The 19721-nt window shown below is 47.1% G+C and overlaps 1 protein-coding gene and 1 long non-coding RNA gene across 33 annotated transcripts in view; one reads left to right on the forward strand and one right to left on the reverse strand.

Annotated features, from left to right (window-relative positions):
* The window catches only part of TNS3 (tensin 3), a 309070-nt gene that overhangs the window by 249151 nt on the left and 40198 nt on the right, over positions 1-19721 (forward strand). The window lies entirely within an intron of this gene.
* LOC141409859 (uncharacterized) lies at positions 6459-12262 on the reverse strand. Its single transcript, XR_012432471.1, has 2 exons — positions 12085-12262; positions 6459-10569 (listed from the first exon to the last, which is right to left on the reverse strand). It is a non-coding gene; the product is annotated as an uncharacterized lncRNA (long non-coding RNA).

Raw genomic sequence — 19721 nt, forward strand, 5'->3', positions numbered from 1 at the left:
TGTATGCACATGTTTGCATGTCTACATGTGTGCGTGTATATGCATGTGTGTGCTCATATGTATGCGTATATATACGTGTGTATGTGTGCACATATGTATATGTGTGTGTGCATGTGTATACGTATGTATATATACATATATACGTATGTATATATACACATATACAAATGTTTATGAAGAGGACATAGAGGTGGCGTATGAGCGTGTATGTATACATGTGTGTATATATATATATATATATGCCACTTATAATAGCTCAAAAAATTAAATGGTTAGATGTAAACCTAACAAACCATGCACAAGACTTGTGTGCTGAAAACTGCACAGTGCTGATGAAGGAAACCACAGAATATCTAATAAGTGGGGAGACATACTGTTTTTCACGGATGGAAAACGCAACCTAGTACAGCTGTCACTTCTTTCCAGATTGACAGTTTTACCACAATTCTTGTCAAAATCTCAGCAAGATTTTTTGTAGATACAGACAACATAATTCTGAAATGTATGTGGAAAGGCTAAGGAACCAGAATAGCCTAAACAATTTTGAGAAAGAATTAAGTGGAAGGAATAAGGTTACCTAATTTCAAGACTTGGTAGCTACAGTCATCGAGACTGTGGTGTGGATGGAGGAACAGACACTTAGGTTCATGAAACAGAGTAGAGAACTCAGAAACAGGCCTACACAGATAAGCCAAGCTGATTTTTTTGACAAAGGTACAGAAGCGAGTGGGGGAAGGTCAACCTTTCAACAAATGATGCAGGAGCCCCTGGGCACCCACAGGCAAAACAATGAATAGCTACCAAAGGCTCACACTTTATACAAAAGTTAACTTAAAATGGATGATGGACTTAAATATAAATTGTAAAACATAATATTTTTTAAAATGGGAGAAAATCTTTGGCATCACTAGGCAAAGAGTTACGAGGTTACAACAAAAGCATGAACCATAAAAGGAAAAGTTGATAAATTAAACTTTATAAAAAATTAAACATTTTTGCTATGGAAAGAACCTGTGAAGAGGATAAAAAAGACAAACTGCAGAGTAGGAGAAAAGGTTTGCACACCATATGTCCAAAAAAAGGAATGTCATCTAGAATGTATATAATCTCTCAATACTCAGCAGTAAAGAACAAACAATTTATTTGGAAAATGAGCCAAACTATTATTAAAAAGTCAAAAAACAACAGATGCTGGCAAGGCCGCAGAGGGAAGGAACATGTATACACTGTTGGAGGGAATGTGAATTAGTTAAGCCACTGTGGAAAGTAGTTTAAAGATTTCTCAAAGAACTGAAAACAGAACTGCCATTTGACCCAGCTGTCCCGTTACTGGGTATATACCCAAAATAAAACAAATCGTTCTACCAAAAAGACACATGCACTTGTATGTTTATCACAGCACAATTCACAATAGCAAAGACATGAACTCAACCTAGGTGCCCATCAATAGTGGATTGGATAAAGAAAATGTGGGACATATACACCATCGAAATACTCCGCAGCCACAAAAAAGAACCAAATCATGTCCTTTGCAACAACACGGATGCAGCTGTAGGCCATTGTCCTAAGCAAATTCAGTATTCCCTGAATTTAAAATAAAAGTTGAAATAAAAAAAAAAAAAGGTCACTGACTAAGTTACGTAAATTGATTTTTCTTCAGTAGGGGGAAAACAAAAATAGAAAATGGCTCAAAGAAGGGAAGAGACATGTCACTGAAGAGGACATAGAGGTGGCATATGAGCACATGAAAAGTTGCTCAACATCATTAGCCATTAGCAAAATATAAATTTAAATCACACCTATCAGAGTGGCTAAAATAAAAAACAGTGACAACATTCAATACTGGTGAGCATGTGGAAAAACTAGACCCCTTATACATTGTTGGAGGGATTGTTAAAATGGTACAGCTGCTGTGGAAAACAATTTTGGCAGTTTCTTAAAAAAAAAAAAACCGTGCATCTGCCATATGACTCAGTGATTGCGTTCCTGGGCATTTACCGCAGAGAAATAGACTTACGTTCACATAAAACCTGTACAGAAACTTTTTACTTTTAATAGCCCCAAACTGGAAACAATGTAGATGTCCTTCAACAGGCCAGTGGTTAAACAAATTGTAGTACATCAATACCATGGAACACTTCTCAGCAATAAAAATAAGTGAATTGTTCATACACACAACAACCCGGATGGGTCGCTAGAACATTAGGTTGAGTGAGAAAAGTCAAAACCTGAAGTCTATATAGTGTATGATTCCATATATGTCACCCTTTTTACGTGGCAAAATTGTAGATACAGAGAACAGATTCATGGCTGCTAAGGGTTGGGAGGGGCAAGAGTAGAAGGGGAATGGAGTAGTCAAAAAGGCAATAGGAGATTGGCAGAAGAGTGGTGGAGTAAGAGGTTGGGAAGGCGGAGCCAGGCCAGGAGCCCTTCTCTGTAGTTCCCAGAAGGTGGTGGTGTGGCATCCTCATGCAATTTGAAGTCATTACTGAACCTCAAGATGGGGAGGTGACTGCTCAGATTTGCATTTTCACACATCACTGTGGCTACTGCATGAAGAACACGGTGGGATGGACAGTGGGGTGGAACAGACCACATGGTTTCAGAAGAGATAGGAGGAAATCAGAACATTTGTGTAGCATTCAGGTGGTGCAATCAGCTGACCTTAACACAGTGGAATTGGAGCCTGACTGCTCTTTCTGATTTTATTGCTTTTGTCATTATTGTTTAAATTAGGTTCTGGCTTCTTGTTAGTATGCAGTTAGTATAACACTATCTCCATAAAATTCCTCTGTACATCACATTACTGAAATGTAACTTGATTCCTCCTTAGTCAGCATAAGCCGCCGTGTGTTAGGTTCTTTTCCAGACAACCACCAGAGCAGGTGTCCAAGAGAAACAGCCCAGTTAGTTAAAGGCTGTAAGGACAGATTTTATTCAGGACTATTGCAATAGGAGAAAGTGCTGGGCTCAGCCACAAATGCAGCAAAGACAGCTGGAGATTTATGGCCAAGGAATAGAGCAAAAGGATCTGGTGGATGGAAAGTCACTAAGAAGGGACATCAAGGGTTGGGGGAGGGGGCGGTTCTTGCTAAACTAGCCTAACACGGTTTCTGCTATAGGCGGGCCAGGGACGTAGACACAAAAGGCAAGGGATGAGGAGCTTGATGACATATCAAGGGTGATTAGATATCAGACTTGGGGGATGAAAAGCAGGATTCTTGCTGGAACTGAGCTTGCCATGGTTGGACGTGGAAGGCCAATGCTGAGGCCTAGTGGTGAAGAGGGCTTGGAAGAGCCTGGCTAAGGTTTGGTTAAGGAGAGTCTGTCACAAGATAGACCCATCTGTATCCAGATAGGATATCTGTAACATGGTAGGGTAACCAAATGCAGCCTGCACGCTTCTCTGTGTTTCTCTCCAGGTCCTTTGGGCATTTAGTTTATATTTTTTTATTTTTTATTTTTATGGATACATAGTATAGGTGTTTATAGAGCACATGAGATGTTTTGATACAGGCGTGCAATGCGTAATAATCACATCATGGAAAACGGGGTATTAATGGGCACTTAGTTTAGCCGTAAGGCTTCCGTGCCAAGTGACCTGGGAGCCGGCTAGAGCCAGCCTCTGCCACTGGCATCCTTCACCCACCCTTCCCACAAACAAGCGATTCTTCAATAAACAATAAACAGAATACACAAAAAGCAAACCAAAGCATCTCTAGATTTATTAATAGATGCGTGAATTAAAGGAGCCTTTTCTAAATAATGTGACTAACAGGAGCCAAGGGGAATGGACACCCAAAGCCGGGGTTTGCCAGAGCCTGCTGGTGCTGAGAGCTGATTGCTGAAGTGTGAGGAATTTTGTGAGCCAGCTCACAGCACATTGGCAGCTTGGGATCTGCCAGGGCGGGATCGTTTGCATCACAGGATTTAGCAAACGTTATGAATCAACCCCTCCATTGGCCCCAAGCTTGCCTCACACACCACACAGTAGAAATTCGCTGCCTTTTTTTTTCAGTCTGCTTGATGTTAGCTAACTAGTCATGAAGAACAGAGCCTAAAGTGAGCAAAGAGATCTTTCTGCATTTTGACATTCAAATATTTTGAAAGATTTTCAGCATTCAGCATTTGGATTCTAGTCCCATAGCCAGGCTCAAGTAAGCTCTGTGATAACAACACCCATCTGTTGGAAACTGCTGTCTGAAGCACCTCTCGGCAGACAGGGAGGCCTAGAAGGACATGGTAGAGTGGTGTCTGGTGGGTCCTCTGCTGACATTTCTTCTGTCTCTGATCAAATGCTGGATGTACACACATTGTGGCTCCGAGACTTCCTATCTGGGTGAGCTCAGGCAGTTCTAGGGACCTCTCTGAGCCCTAGTTTCATGTCCTATACAACAGTAGTCATTCCTCCTGCACATGGTTCTTGAGAAGATTGGACCAGAACACGTAGCTCTGGCACCCGGCCCAGACCTGAACAACACTCAGCAAATAGTGGACACTGATGTTGTTAGGAGAACAGAACATCCACAAGAAGAGCAGTTTCCTGGACTGCGGAGACCAGTGACAATTGTAAGTCCGGGTTCAGAGCATGAGTCAGGACAGAGAAGTCCTGGTGGCTGAGCCCCAGGAACCCTGCTTTTCCCAGAGATGTGCTTGTGCCCAGTGTGCTCGTGTTTTAAATGGCAGCATCTACTCCAGGAAACTAATGGTTATGTCAGTATCTACTCACATTATGCATACTTAAATATGAATTTAAATACTGTTTAATTCTCCTAGGGATGTGTTGTCATTTAAAAGAGGTTGTGATAGCGTGAAGGACTGGGGACGGGGCGGGAGATGGCAGAGCAGCTGTAGGCACTGATGTAATGCCTCCAGCTTCATGAAGACGGGTCCAACCAGACTTCATCTGGGGCCGTCAAGCAGGAGCATGAGTGGCAGCCCTTGCCATGGTCCGTCTGTTGAATGCATTGCCCACATGGCCACATTATGCCTCAGGAACCATGTGTTGGAGGACAGTATCCTTAGGCTTCTCAGAAATTCCACATGGGAGCCTCAAATGGAAATGCTTTTCTTGAAAACAAAAATATTTGTAAAAGTGTAACAAAAGGAGTCATTTAAGCTCAGTCTCCCATATAAGCAAAAATAGATAAAATTATGAAATGTAAGATGTAAATTATTCTGTTTCTTAGCTGATCCTTAACCTTGATGATATTTTCAAAACAAATGAATAAAAAAGACATGAGAAAAGGTTTCCTTTAAAAAGTTGTGGTTCTGGCCGGGCGCAGTGGCTCTTGCCTATAATCCCAGCACTTTGGGAGGCCAAGGTGGGCAGATCATGAGGTCAAGAGATCGAGACCATCCTGGCCAACATGGTAAAACCCCATCTCTATTAAAAATACAAAAATTAGCTGTGCCTGATGGTCCATGCCTGTAGTCCCAGCTACTCGGGAGGCTGAGGCAGGAGAATCACTTGAACCCGGGAGGCGGAGGTTGCAGTGAGCCAGGATTGCACCACTGTACTCCAGCCTGACGACAGAGCGAGACTCTGTCAAAAAAAAAAAAAAAAAAAAAAAAAAAGCTGTGGTTCGGATACATCTCAGCTTCCAAACTATTTCATGGTCTTTTAAAAATATAAACACATAACGTATAAGCAGCCATTTGAAGGTGAACATCGCACTGGCATTCAGTAGATTCACGGAGTCATGAGACCATCGCCCCTAGGTAGTTCCAGAGCATCCTCATCTTATAACAGCTTTACAGGTGGTACTCAGAGGGGGTTTCAGGACTTTCGGCTTCAATGAAAATGATTAGCAGTTAATGTTAGTTTGCTTCAAGAGGATGGATGCCCTTATATATTTTGCAACTTCTATTTTGTGTTCAGTTCTTCTGGAGAGTAGGGTGTAGGCATTTTAGGGGCCTGGCTTCCAAGCATGCAGCCTCTTCTCTGCTGTCGATTGGAGGCTTTGTAAAGGGCTGGGAGGACTGCCTCCATCCAAGTGCAAGTGCATGAGACTAATCAGGAGTGGGAACATGCCAAATGGTCCTCCTTGGTTAACAAGAGGGGACACTGGGGTTTGGTTGGTGCTATTTGGACTTCCTGGATTTGGTAGGTTTCAAAGGTTGATGATGTTTGCCACAGGGAGGAAGAAAAGGGCAGTACCAGTGGCACTGGTCCTTCCCCTCTGTAGCTCTGTGATCTTGAACAGTTTGCATAACCTCTGGAAGCATCATTTAAATCTAAGCAAAATAAGAATGTGTGTGCCATGTGTGGTATTGGGGGCAGTCTCTTAAAAATGAAGATTTCAGCCTATCAATATGGTAGTATAACAAAAATTTGTCTTAAAACTTAGTTTTTAAATTCAAAAGGCACTGTCTTATTGAAATATTTTCAGAGACCCAGGGTTTGATAGAGAGACACAGCATGAGAAGAGGGCAAGAGGGAGACAGAGACAGAGAGATTATTTTGACACAATGCTTTCTTTTTATTGAAAAAGCTGTCATCCTTCAAAACTTGACAAATGATACAATGCTTCTACCAATCTTCTTCTTTCCTTCCTGTACTCGACTCCCTTTTCTGTTGAATTTTTATGAGCTCTTAATGAGAATGTTTGTAATAGGGACAAAGGCATGTACTGAATGTGAATATGTGTGACATTTATAGAGGCCCTTGTTTACTTTGGATTTTCTAGAGCCTCAAAAGCACATGCATTCCTATATGGATTTCTCCATGGGTTTATATTCAGGTACGTAGGCATATGTAAGTGTGCATAGGAATAGACATGCCTGGTTACATGCCTGTGATGTACTTTGCATTCTGATTTGTGCCAAAGAATGCACACTGGTGCACGGTGACCCCAAATAACTGGCGTGAATTAGCAAACATCGCAGGCTTCTCCAACCCCTGCCCCAGATGAATAACATGAAAAAGAAAAGTTGACTGCTTCTAAATTATATTTAAAAGTAAACATCAATGCTGGGTTCGTGGAGGTCCGCCTAAAGTGCTGGCCTGTGAATGTGGCTTTAGGGGTCTTTTGAGATGAGAACATGAATTCATTTGAGGGTGATGAAGCTTAAAAGAAAAAAAAGGTGTTGGCTTTCTGTGCTGATACCTCATCCATGGAGCAGGCCAGCTTGGAAGCGTCCCCATGTCAGCCTGTAGACTTCTCTACCATGTTGAATGTTCTCTTGTTTGCTCACTTTGGGTTTAGAGGAATCTTTGCTTTTCTAAATTTATCAGCTCATTCCATTACCCCCTCCTCTCCTGGTGGACTGTTCTTGATCCTCAGCGTGTAGAAGTTATTCTGAAGTGCTGCCAACAGGATTTGATGCTGGCCCTGGGGCTTGGTGACAGATGTGGCTCTGGTCCTGCCCCTCTGTAGCTCTGTGATCTGGAACAGTTTGCATAACCTCTGAAAGCATCTTTTAAATCTTAAGTAAAATAAGAATATGTGTGCCATGCATGGTGTTGGGGCAGTCTCTTAAAAATGAAGATTTCAGCCTATGAGTATGGTAGTGTAACAAAAATTTGTCTTAAAATTTCATTTTTTAAATTCAAAATGCACTTCCTTATTGAAGCATTTTCTGAGCCCCATTGTCTATGAGAGTTGTGCTCCATCACAGGATTGAGGAAGGGAGGCGGTCCTGGCCTTGGGGCAACTCTCAGGCTGGGGTGCCTTCCGAAGCAGCCTGTGGCTGGTGTGGAATCCAGAATCCACAACTAGGGCCTGGGCCTGGGCTTGTCTCCTCCTTGCTGCTCGGAACAGGAAAAGGCAGTTCAGCCCAGCAGGATGCCTCTTAGAACTGGGAATGGCTTGGAAGAAAATGCTTATGAAGGCCCAGCATATAAAATATGCAAGGATGTTTCCCCTACCGGAAGCATTTACCTGGTACCCTTTGCATTTTTACTTTCCTCTGAAGGCCCTCACCTTGTAATCCACCTCCCTGCAGCTCCATCCTCTCTAGACAGCAGCCTGCCTCACAGTGGTGTCCCAAGAGCACTGGGCATCAAGAGGTAAAATGCCTGGGCGTTTTCTCTGAAGCACCTGTTGCCACTGTCCCCTCAGGCTGTGATTCTTGGCCAAAATTCACCCTTTGTTCTTGACACACTTGGAAGGGTCTGGGATCGTGAGACTTGCAGAAGAGTCAGATGTCTTGAGTCACTGAGAGGGCCGAAGACGGAATATGCAGTCCGCCTCTGAACATTTGTTACTGGCCGGGCCCTGCCCCATCAGAGCCTTTGAGGGCATTACCAAGGTGCCCCCCAGATTAGTGAACCTCCTCGACATAGAGGCATTGACCAGGCCATCCCATTTAGGCCAGGAACCACCTTGTCATCTGTTTAAATTCTATCACATTTTAGTGACACACATATGTAGACACATTATATGGAATAAATGTGTGTCATGTGTGCAGGTATTTATGGCTATGCCTAGATTGAGACATTTGCCACTTTCTGAGCGCTTCTTACAGGCCATGCACTTATATATGCACACATGTAGAGAAACAGCAAATGAACAAGTTTACAAAAAGTCCTGAGAGCCAGGCAAGTGAGAATTCCATCATTTGGAATGAAAGTAAACTTTTCTGACGCTTCAGGGCCAACCAAGTGTGCGACGGGCATCAGAGGTCAGGTCTCCGTGTGTCACCTGGCAGAGACCGTGTGAACAGCTCGTTGGCATTTGATTTTTCCAGAGGAGCATGAGATTGGGTTACTGTGAAGTCCCAGTGTCGCTGAGGTTGTGGTGGTTTTGTGTTTTGTGTTTGTTTTTAATTCCTTCTCTGCAACGCTGCCCAAGTGAGCACTCTACTTGAGTCTCAAGAACCCCAGAGTAGAGCCCGCCCTGGGGTGCTGGGCAGCACGGAATTCTCAGGAACAAACAAGTACGTTCAAATAAAGCTGAGGATCTTGGTCTGCAGTGCCTGGTCCCTCGGAGGCATTCTAGTATCCCTCTTAGTTTTGTTTTATTGGGTCAGAGCCTGTTGCTGAAAACAGAACCTGTGGGTCACCCTGACTGTCCTTCCCAGGCCTTCCAGAACTGCCTTGCATGTAGTAGAGAGACCCACAGTTTGCAGGAGTGGCACCGTCTTTGAAGCAGCTTTCACATAAAGCATCCGAAGTTCCTTTGCTAGGTCACGTGGCCAGTCCTCAAAGATACCTGCTGATCACCCGATCGCTGGGAGTAGGGCTGGTCCAGGGTTCCGCTTATTGTGTGCACGTGTATGGTTCGCCCCAGAGTCCGGTGGGGCAGAGATGTGAGAGGTGATGGGATGCAGCCCCTGTAGGACCCGTGAGGCTGGTGGACAGGCAGTGGGGGCTGGCGGGAGGGTGTTAAGGGAGAATTCCATCCAGCTGATCAGGTCGTGTCTCAGGAAGGGCGCGCCCCCTCTGGAGGCTGCAAGACCTTTAAACTTGCTCATCCCTTCCCGTGTGTCCTCCCTGGGTGCCCCAGCTCCTCCCTTCTCCTTGGTTTACTGCCCCTTTTCTCACCTCCCTCTGGCAACCAAGTCTGCTTGTGTCCTCCTCCGAAAGGGAAACTCCTGTTGCCTCTTCTCTCCCTCTGTTCCTCCTCTCCCTTCCTCCTTCACCTTCCCTCCATCTTTTTGTTTCTGCTGCCTCGCTCTCACCTGCATTTGAAGGATGTGACTTCCCAGTGGAACCTGGGTTGGGATTTGGTGTCATCCTCCCTCCCTCAGCCTCAGGACGTTTCCAGGACAGAGTCTTCATCACATTCCTGGCATCTAACACAGAGAAGGATCTGGATAAAACTTTGTTTTGTTTTCTGATGGGTACGTGGAAGGAGAGAGACTATCTTTCAGCTCCAGGGAGCTGAATGCATCATGCCTGCAAAGGACCTGAGCCCGCAGAGTGGGAGCCGCATGGGACCAGCACCTGTGTTTCTGAGAGGAGACCGGGCATTGCCGGCTGGTGGGGTGGGCTGTCCTCTCCCGGGTGTCTGATTTGTACCCCTGCTTGATTTTGCTAAGGTGCAGTGGGTGGTCCTGGCTGTAGCAGAGTCAACGTGTGGACACTCCGGGTCCTGTACTGCCCGGGGATCTCTGGGTCTTTGGGTAGGGGCAGCAGAGTGTCAGGGAAGGAGTTTGAAATGTTTTTTCCTCAGCGGACTTGCTGCCACCTGGAGCCCACCTTTGAAATCACTTTAGTCCCTGGCACTGCAGTTGAGAAAGAAGCGAGAGAGGAAGGATAAATAGATCTCCAGACGGTGCTTAGATCTGTAGATTCACACTAAGGATTGTCCCAGTCATGGCTGTGACACAGGCACAGAAGCAGTATGCCCTGCCTCCTCCTCCCTGCTGCCCATCCCTGTGGGTTTGCTCCGAGTCACTGAGCCCACAGTTCCACGGAGGGAACGGGACCCACCCTTGGGAGTGCCATCCTGGTCACAGTCAGCCTTCCTGGGCCTGGCTGCCCATGCTGGTGCCGCCCCGTGCCGCCTTCCTCTCTGCTTAGGGAGTGACAGGCATGGGAAAGGCCAGTCCATCTGCTTCCGCTGAGCCTGCTCAGTCGGTGGTCAGGCATTTCCGACAGCATCGTTTGCAGGAGCTGCTGCCCTGCAACACATAAACAACCCGGGAGGAAATGCCTACTCAGACCTTTGGGAGGAGGGTCCCAGGGATCTTCCTGGCCTGTGTGCGGAGAGGTGGCCCCCAGGGTCCCAGGCAAGCCATGTCCCTCCTGGGGTAGGGCATTGACCTGCCCACTCTTCACCAGGTTGATGAATGTGCCAGGGTCGTGCAGAGGCTGGGCTGGCCAATGACTCGGCTCAGGCTGGGCAGCAACCTGTGCTGGAAGCACAGGCGTGCACAGGAGTTGTAAGAAAGGAGGCAGCCCGGGAGGAACGGGGACCTCCTCTTCCAGGGAGAGCTTTCTAGGGGAAGGGGCGTCATGCTAGCATTTGAAGAAGGAGTGGGATTTTGCCAGACACATGAGACAAGAGAAGCCAGGGGTGAGTGTCTGTTCTGTGCTTCCCTTGTGAAAACCCTGAGTAATGTATTGTGTCTCTAAGGCCCAGAGACATGACAGACCCCTGTGTTCTGCATGTGGACTGAGTTATAGTCAGACTTTAGGTCATGGGAACAGAGCACTTTGATTTGACTGAGGGAGATAGTGTTCCAAATGCTGAAAAAAATGTGGGGTTACTTGAAAAGGGCTTTGTAGAATGTATAGGAGTTTTTCACCAGTTGGCTTAAGAGTTTGGCCTTTTAGATGAGAGAAGAATATGAGCAAAGGAGAATACGGAAGAAAGGGGACACCATGCCAACAGCCTGTAGTAGGTGCCAGTCAGGCGGAACAGGCTGAGAGATCCAGAATCAGGCTCTAGGACAGGGTCTGGGCAGGGTGTTGTAGCCCACTGAGGCCGGGAAGAAAACCTGCAGGGTTTGAGCGGTGCAGTGACAGGGTGTCCCCTGGGCTGCCTTATGGAATGAAGGCCCTCCAGGCTGGTGGCCAGGCAAGATGAGAGGCAGATGGCCCCATCCGGAGGAAAGGGACACGGGTGTAGGCTGCTGCTGGGGTAGGGGGCAGAGGACTGACTAGGGACGTCCTTGTTGTTGGAGACTCTTCAGGCTTCCACTTCCTCTCTGGCTGGTTGCAGGAAGCTTCTCTGCTGTGAGTGTGGGGTCCCAGGGGAATGGGGGTTTGACTTTGGAGGGGCAGGTTTAGGGGCATGGTGGGCGGGTCCTGCCGCTTGTGCCTTGGGTGATGGCTGGCCCGAGGCTGAAACTAAGCCTGGTTGGGTTTCAGCAGGGAGGTTGCAAGAGATTAAAGTTGGGGGAGGAAAAAGCAAAAGAAATGAAAAGGAAGCAAACCGCAGCAGTGAGTAAGGCGGGGCCAGGGCCGTCTGGAGGCACTGACTGGGCAGGCCGCCCGCGACAGCCAGCGGCAGCCCAACAATCCCGGGATTCTTTCCCGGGCCTGAGCTCTCCCGGCCGCCCTCTGAATGGGCCTCTTTGGAGGTGGCTGCCCCGCCCCCTGCACGACTCCCTCGGGACAGGCCGGAACACAGAACCCTGCCTGGGTGGGTGGGGGACGCCACCGCTGGGACAGGGACTCAGGACTCTGCTCACCACATAGGGCTGCTGGGGACACAGCCCAAGGAGTTCCCTCTGTCTGGCCCACATCCTTCCAGGCCCTTCCATGGACTGACCAGAGTCCTGGGTGCCAGGTAAGCTGTACATTGGGACTCGTCGCTTCTTCTTGCTCAGTTCCCGCGCCCCTGGTGTCTTCTGTGCTCCTGGCACCTCTGGCCCGGATCCAGTTGCCCTTGCTGAAACTTGATCTTCTGGGCTCCAGGGGAGGGGAGTGGGGAGGGGGTAGGGAGGGTGATGAGGTGGGATGCAGAGGTCACTGGGCCGGGAATCCTGGGCAGGACTTGGGAGGAGGGCTGATTGTTCCAAGAGTCCCTTGTCACTTGATGACAGTTCTCAAGTCGCCAAGGCTTTGGGACAAAACGCCCCAGCCCTTGAGCCTGGAGGACTAGTCCTTCCAGAAGAAAGTCATGCTTTGTCTTTGCTGAGATTCACTCGGGGCTAACAAAAGCCTGGTTTACAGATGTGCAGCTTTTCTGGAACAGGACTGCTTCCTAGCACAGCACATTCCTTTACTGAAACTGATAAAGCGAGTCTGCCCCATTCCAGGGCTGTCACTGCCCCCACCCCCATTCCAGGGCCCTTGAGGGATCCCGGGCAGCGGGCAGCAGGACCTTCAGAGGCCCAGAAGGCTGCACTTCTGAGCACCCAGCACAGTTGTTTCTACTAAATGCCGAAAGCAAGCGTTAGGATCAGGCGCTGGGTTCTAAAATGAGATTTACTGTTGTCTCTTCTGCAGTTGGAGCAAGCAAAGAGAGTATTTCTAAACGAGTTAGTGTCATTGAAAAAAAGAAAAACCCATGCATTCACTGAAAGAACCTGCTCAGATTATGTTCACAGAGCTTCTGGACCGAGGGGCGTCTGTTTCTTCACTGTCCCTTCCCTCCTAAATGTCTGAGCTGGGGCTGGGGCTCTGTGGGACCCTGGGAGAGTCAGCCAGGCACTGGGGGTGGCACGGGCAGGGCTGGCGCCTGGGCCCAGGGTGGGCCTCCTGGGCATCTGCTCCCTCCTCCGCATGCTGGCCCTGCAGCCGACGCAGCGTGTGTGTGTGTGTGTGTGTGTGTGTGTGTGTGTGTGTGTGTGTGTTCCAGCTGGAAGGATGGGGAAGATTAAGAGGGAGAGAGGGGAAAACCCAGAGCTCTTTATTGTGAAACGAGCACTGCAGCCGCTCTGAGACAAGCCCGGGTGGCTCAGGGTCCAGCTTCTCCTTCCCAGGCTGAAAGTCCTGCCCAGTATCCCTTCCAGGGTTGATGGATTGCTCTCCAGTTGATGGAAGATGCTATCTTTTCAAAGCTTTCCTGTCCTTTTAATGTATTTTATATACATTAGTAATTTTTCACGAATTCCATATGCGTGTCGGTGTATTAGAGATTGTCTGGTTAGGATGGACACAGTTTTCTGACTTTGGAGGTTAGATTAAAAGAATTCTGGTCCACCTATTTCGAGAGGGGTGATTTTCTCCCTTGGCCAGCCTGTAGCCCTGGTGGCCCGTGGGGAGCCTGGTGCTGTCTTCTGCTGGGGCTTCCTGCGCTCTAAGGGGGAACCTCAGTGACAGGGCTCTAAGTTGCTCCCAGAGTACCTGTGCCTTCCTAATCCCCAGGGCAAACCTGTGGGACAGGTTCCGTGTCCTCCTGTAGGGGCGGAGTAATTGTATTACATTCTGCTTCCTGACTCAGACCCTGTTGGTGGGAGGCAGGGATGTCTTGTGGAAAGAAGATAGTTTTCTGAGTCCAAGAGATGAGTTGGCTTCCTTTGAATAAGCTTCTTCACCTCACTTTTCAGAATCTGTTTCCTCATCCATAAGATGATTTGCACGTGGAAATGTTTGTATGAGGATTAAATCAGATAACAGCTATGTGTGGGTTAGCAGAGTGCCTGGTGTATAGTAGGCACTCAGAGAAAAGGAGCTGTGATTCTGATTTCCGTTATTATTTTCTTTATATGAAAAGTTGATATGTGTCATGTAAACAGGATTTTACAACAGTCCTGAGAGCTGTGTGATTTAAAAGCTGTTGACATTCAGATCTGCACCTGTACTGACGGCAATATTTCTCCAAAAGCACAGTGAAAGCTCCTGTGGTTGGAGCTGGGATCTGATGATCTGTATGGTTCTAAAAAAGCAGTTTGTGCAGCCGGGACCATGCATCGACATAGTTCTGACTGCTGCCCACTTTGACCTTGTCTCCTCTACCCTTCTGTTTCCACTTCCCTGTCTTTAAAAAAATTAACATCCAAGGCAATCAAGCTGCCCAGTTGATGTAGGATCAGGACAGGAAGGCTGGTGGGTATGACGTGTGGAAGGTGGTCTTACTGCTGTCAGACACAGGTCTGGGGTAGCTTGAGGTCCTATGGTCTGATGAGTCTACCATGGCCATTTTCTTTACGTTAGGCCCACCTGAGACAGGTGGCCTCTCCCTCCTATCAGGAGGGACTGTAAACAGAATGAGTTTACAGTAAGAGTCAAGGGACCAGAAGGTCCCCGTCACACACACACTCTGCCTTCTTACTCTGTCCAATTGCTCACTGTGATTTTGCCAGGAGATAACCTAAGAACACAGGACTAAGCAATCACTGGAATGTCAACTTCTAGTTCTACCACGAGATAGCAGGGTGGCCTGTGGCCTTCCTTGAGCAGTGTTCTCTGTGGGCATTTGATTCTTGATTAGCCTCAGGTAGAATGGATGGCTGGGTGGAGAAGGCAGGTGGGTACTGGGTCACCCAGGTAAATTAAAGTTAAACAGGATTTTACAAACGTGGGGTGGAAGAGAGAGGAATGAGAGCTCAGCTGGCAGGAGGACCAGGGTCACCAGTGGGATGTCTGGCTTTCTTGAGTGACCAAGTACAGATAGAAAAGCTTCTAGAATGCTGTGGAACTCACTTACTGCTCTGAGGAGGTAAGAAGGAAATGGGACCAAATACAAGGCTTGTTTCTGGAAGATGTGGGTCTTGGGAACTCCTCTTTGTGCATCTGTTAATGGGAGTAATGGATACACAAAACCACCCAGTCCATCATGCTTCCAAGCTGACTCCTCCAAGTCTGGTTTCCCTTGATGGCTTTCCCAGTGGTCCCATCACTTCTGCTGCCTGCTAGACTTTCCATCACACCTTTGTAGCTCATGCTGCACTTGACTGGAGGAAATCAAGTCAAGGATATCATGGTGACAGTTGAAGGGATACAGGAATAATACAGTTAGTGCACAGACTCTTTAAAAAGACACTATTTTTTGCTTAATAGAGAAATTTTTCTAAGTTTTTCAAAATTTTTCAAAGTTTGTTAAGAGACATTTTAAAAATACTTATTTATTTATTTAGATGGAGTCTCACTTTGTCACCCAAGCCAGAGTGCAGTGGCATGATCTTTGCTCACTGCAACCTTCGCCTCCCGGGTTCAGGCGATTCTGTGGCCTCAGCCTCCTGAGTAGCTGGGACTCCAGATGTGCACCACCACACCCAGCTAATTTTTGTATTTTTAGTAGAGATGGGGTTTCACCATGTTGGCCAGGCTGGTCCTGACCTCAAGAGGTCTGCCCGCCTCGGCCTCCCAAAGTACTGGGATTACAGGCGTGCCTCACGGTGCTTAGCCCTGTTAAGAGACATTTAAAAAGATAAAAATAAACGGAGAGAAAGCCATGTTTGTGGATAGGAAGACAATGTCACAAACATGTTGGACTCTCCCAATTTCATCTGTGTACTTAATTTAGTTCCAGTCAAAATGCCAGCAGATTATTTTGTGGAACTTGATAAGCTGATTCAAAGTTTATATAATAAAATAAAAATTCTGAGTAACCAGTATACAACTACCAGAAATGAGGACTTACCACAAAGGTAGAAAATTCAGCAAACTTGAACTGGTACAAGGACAGATAAATTGACCAATGAACAGATGAAAGTGCAGAACAGACCAGCACATGCTTGGAGCTCTGGTGCCAGACAAAACAGCCCAGGTCAGTAAGGGAAAGAGGAGCTGCCTCATAAATAGAACTGAGGTTTGCCAGCTAGAAAAGTTCAATGGATCCCTTTTATAACACATGCCAACATCAGTTCCAGATGGACCAAGGATGTCAATGTCAAATACATTCTTAGTAGAAAACCTGGGTGCATACGTTTTTCTGTTTTTTTTTTCTTCCTGTCTTCTGCTCTTCTGTTTCTCTTTTCCTGCCTTACTGTGGATTTATTTATCATTTAGGGGAAACTCTGTCTTTATTTATTGATAGTATTTTTGAGTATATCCCTTCCTGTAGTTTTTTTAGTCCTTGCCCTTGGTATATACGTAACCTGTCATTATTTATGGCTACTTGTATTGTTTTATCACTTGGAGTATAGCATATAAATCTTACTTCAATTTAAGTTTCTTCACCCTTCCCATTTTTAAAGTACGATTGTTGTAAGTATCTTATCCATTTATGGTGAGTACCACATGTGATGATGTCTGCTTGTTTCTCCAACTATCAAAAGTGACTTAAAAAAACTCATGAGAGGAATGAACTTTAATACTAACCCTTACTTTGACTCATTTGAACATTCTTCTTTCCTTTTGGAAGTTCCGAATCTTATGGTTTTCATTCTGTTTAGAAAATTTCCTTTGGCCATTCCCTGCCAGGACATTTGCAAACAACAAAACTTCTTAGTTTTCCTTCATCTCTGGATTTCTTTATTTTTCCTTCATTCCTGAAGGGTATTTCTGCAGGATCTAGAATTCACAGTTGACAGTTCTTTTCTTTAATTACCGGAAGCATGTGCCCACTTCTTTCTGGCCTCTTTGGTTTGGGTCTCTTTCGAAGAACTGAAGATAGGTGGATTCTCAGAGAAGCTGTCATTTTAAATGACACTAAGATAGAGAAAACAGTGCCAGGTAAATCATGATGCACTGTGGGTGAAGAGAGGTATGCACAGATTTCAGAAATGTAGCTCCGTGAGAAAAGGCAACTGGGGACTGGGCACATGAGGGCCTCGAGGAGCGGTACCTCCAGCCCTAGAATGGCTACATGGTCGGCCCAGGGTGTGCAGAGCTGCAGGTGGGCTGGAGACGGGGTGCATGCAATGAGTCCTCAGCAGGGGACCCCTTCCTGCCGGCCTCCTACGTAGGAAGCCCCGGTAATGTGATAGTGAATGAGACACAGCCTCACCTCTGAGGCACCCAGACACGGTTCCAGCAGAGTGTGCTACTAGCCATGTGCTAGGTAGAGCAGGGTCCGTGGCCACTGAGGGCCGCCATATGAGGGAATCAGGGAGCAGACTGCTCTTGAGTGCTTTAGAGGGCTTCATGCCCTGGGTAGGGCTTTTGTGATTCTGTGGGCTCTCCAGTCCTTTGAGCTTGAGCGTCGCACTCGACTCGTGGTAAATATCATCAGCAACTTAGTTAGAATATTTAGCCACTCCCCTCAGTTTTATGTTTGTCATATACAGGCTTTCACAAACCATTTTCTTTTTTCTTTTTCTAATCATAACATTCCATTCCTAGGATAGGTTTGTTAGTTTTCATTTCACTGGGTTGTGTTTTTGATTTTTGTTTGTTTGTTTGTTTGTATTTTTGAGACAGAGTCTCACTCTGTTGCCCAGGCTGGAGTGCAGTGGCGTGATCTTGGCTCACTGCAACCTCCGCCTCCCAGGTTCAAGCGATTCTCCTTCTTCATCCTCCTGAGTAGCTGAGACTACAGGAGTGCGCCACCATGCCCGGCTAATTTTTGTATTTTTAGTAGAGACGGGGTTTCATCATGTTGTTCATGCTGGTCTCGAACTCCTGACGTCATGATCTGCCTGCCTCAGTCTCCCAAAGTGCTGGGATTACAGGAGTGAGCCACTGCACCCGGCCTTCACTGGGTTGCTTTTTTTTTTTTTTTTTTTCCCTGTTCTATTTCATTCTCACGTGCTTTCCCATTGGTTTGTGGTTTTGCTTTTGCATCAGTTTCCTTCTGTAGGTTGAGGCTATGTAATATACCAAGACCCTGGTCCTGGGACTGAGGGATCAGTTCTGAGGGATGTTTGGTGCTTCTACAGTTCTTTAGCCTTTAATCTTTCTGTAGAATGCCAATGAGACTCCTCCTTCTAGGACAGCTGGGAGGGTGAGGAAGTCCTCAGTGAATGTTGGTCATCAGGAAAACCTTGGTGGATGATGGGCAGGAGGGAAGCTTCAGCAGTAGGTCCCCCTCCCTGAACTGCTGGTTAGAGAGAGGCTTGGGTGCTGTAGAGAAGAAGGTCTTTTATACAGTGCTGTGCATTCTAAGTGGCTGGTCTTTGGGGAAAGAAGACAATGTAGAGTTAAAATCAGGACAATTTGGTGTATTTGAGCGAAGGTCTTTCTGATCTCCCAAGTGTTTGTTCCCTCCTTCCCCTCAGAGCAAAAATGGTTATTTCTTAAGTTTATTTCCTATGAGACAGGAGTAATTGTGGGCAGAGGGTCTGATGAGAGCTTCAAGCATTGCCCAGTTCTGTCCCAGGACAGCCCTCTTGGAGAGAAAACCACCTGTGGCAGAGACTATGGATTGCTGTAAATTATCTTATTAATTGGAACATCACTTGTTATATTGGAGCAATTTTAGCACGTTCAAAGCTTTGCTGGAAGGCCCTCCAAATGCCGATACAACCTGCTGGCATTTCAACAGCGCTGGTGGCCTTTGTATTCGTGAGGTTTGGACTCAGTGGAATGGAGCTGGGCTCAATAGCACCTTCAGGGTCCAGAAGCCAGTGACATGGTGCATGACCGTGGAGATGCTGCCCATGAAGAACATAGAGCCGGCCTGAAGGAGAATGGCACCACCAAAAACCAGCAGGTTGAGAATGAGACCCTTGCATCAGCAAAGTGAGTAGCCTACCCATTGGGCATGGTACGAATCAGAAACCTTAGTGAAACAAAACACAAAGAGGAACGCAGTAAGGATTTGGAAAGCTGAAATGTGCCCCACTCAGAGCCTCGGCAGCTTGCTCCAGAAGCCGCTGGACTGGAAGTGAGGAGAATCGGGACCAAGAAGGAAGGCAGGTGAAGCCGCATCATCCGCCACCTCTGGCTGACTCAGGGCCCCATGAGATGCAGGTTTTCTGGCACAATTGGCTCTCCTGGAGTCCTGCCTCAGGCTGGTCAGAATTCCCATGCTCCAAGAGTTGAAAGGGACACAGTAGAAAGTCTGTGTGGTCTCCTCAAAAGCCACATGCCTCATGTCAGTTTTCATTTCTTTCTTGTCGCGATGGACCTTTGGAGTGCTTGCCAGGGACCAGGCCCTGCTGTGAGCACCTTTCATGCCTTAACTTGGCAGATTCCCTGAGAACTCTGAAGTAGGGCCTGTGTCACTCTCCTGCCATTTACAGAGAGGCTGCATCTCCCCAAACCATACACCTCGTGTGAGGCTGAACTGTGACTCCCTGCACTCCCTGCACGTTCCTATGCTGAATGAAGCCTTAACCAGAACCCCAGGATGTGACTGTGTTTGGAGAAAGGGCCTTTACAGTGGTGACTGGTGAAAGTGGTCCCTTAGGGTGAGCCCTTATCCAACGTGACTGGTGTCCCTGTAGAAGGGGGGCGATCAGGACGCAGACACACAGAGAGAAGACCATGTGAGGACACAGGGAGAAGACGGCCATCTGTGCACCGAGGAGAGAAGCCTCGGGAGAAACCGGCCCTG

The sequence above is a fragment of the Macaca fascicularis genome, chromosome 3 (genome assembly GCF_037993035.2).
Source record: "Macaca fascicularis isolate 582-1 chromosome 3, T2T-MFA8v1.1".
Taxonomy (NCBI): Eukaryota; Metazoa; Chordata; class Mammalia; order Primates; family Cercopithecidae; genus Macaca; species Macaca fascicularis.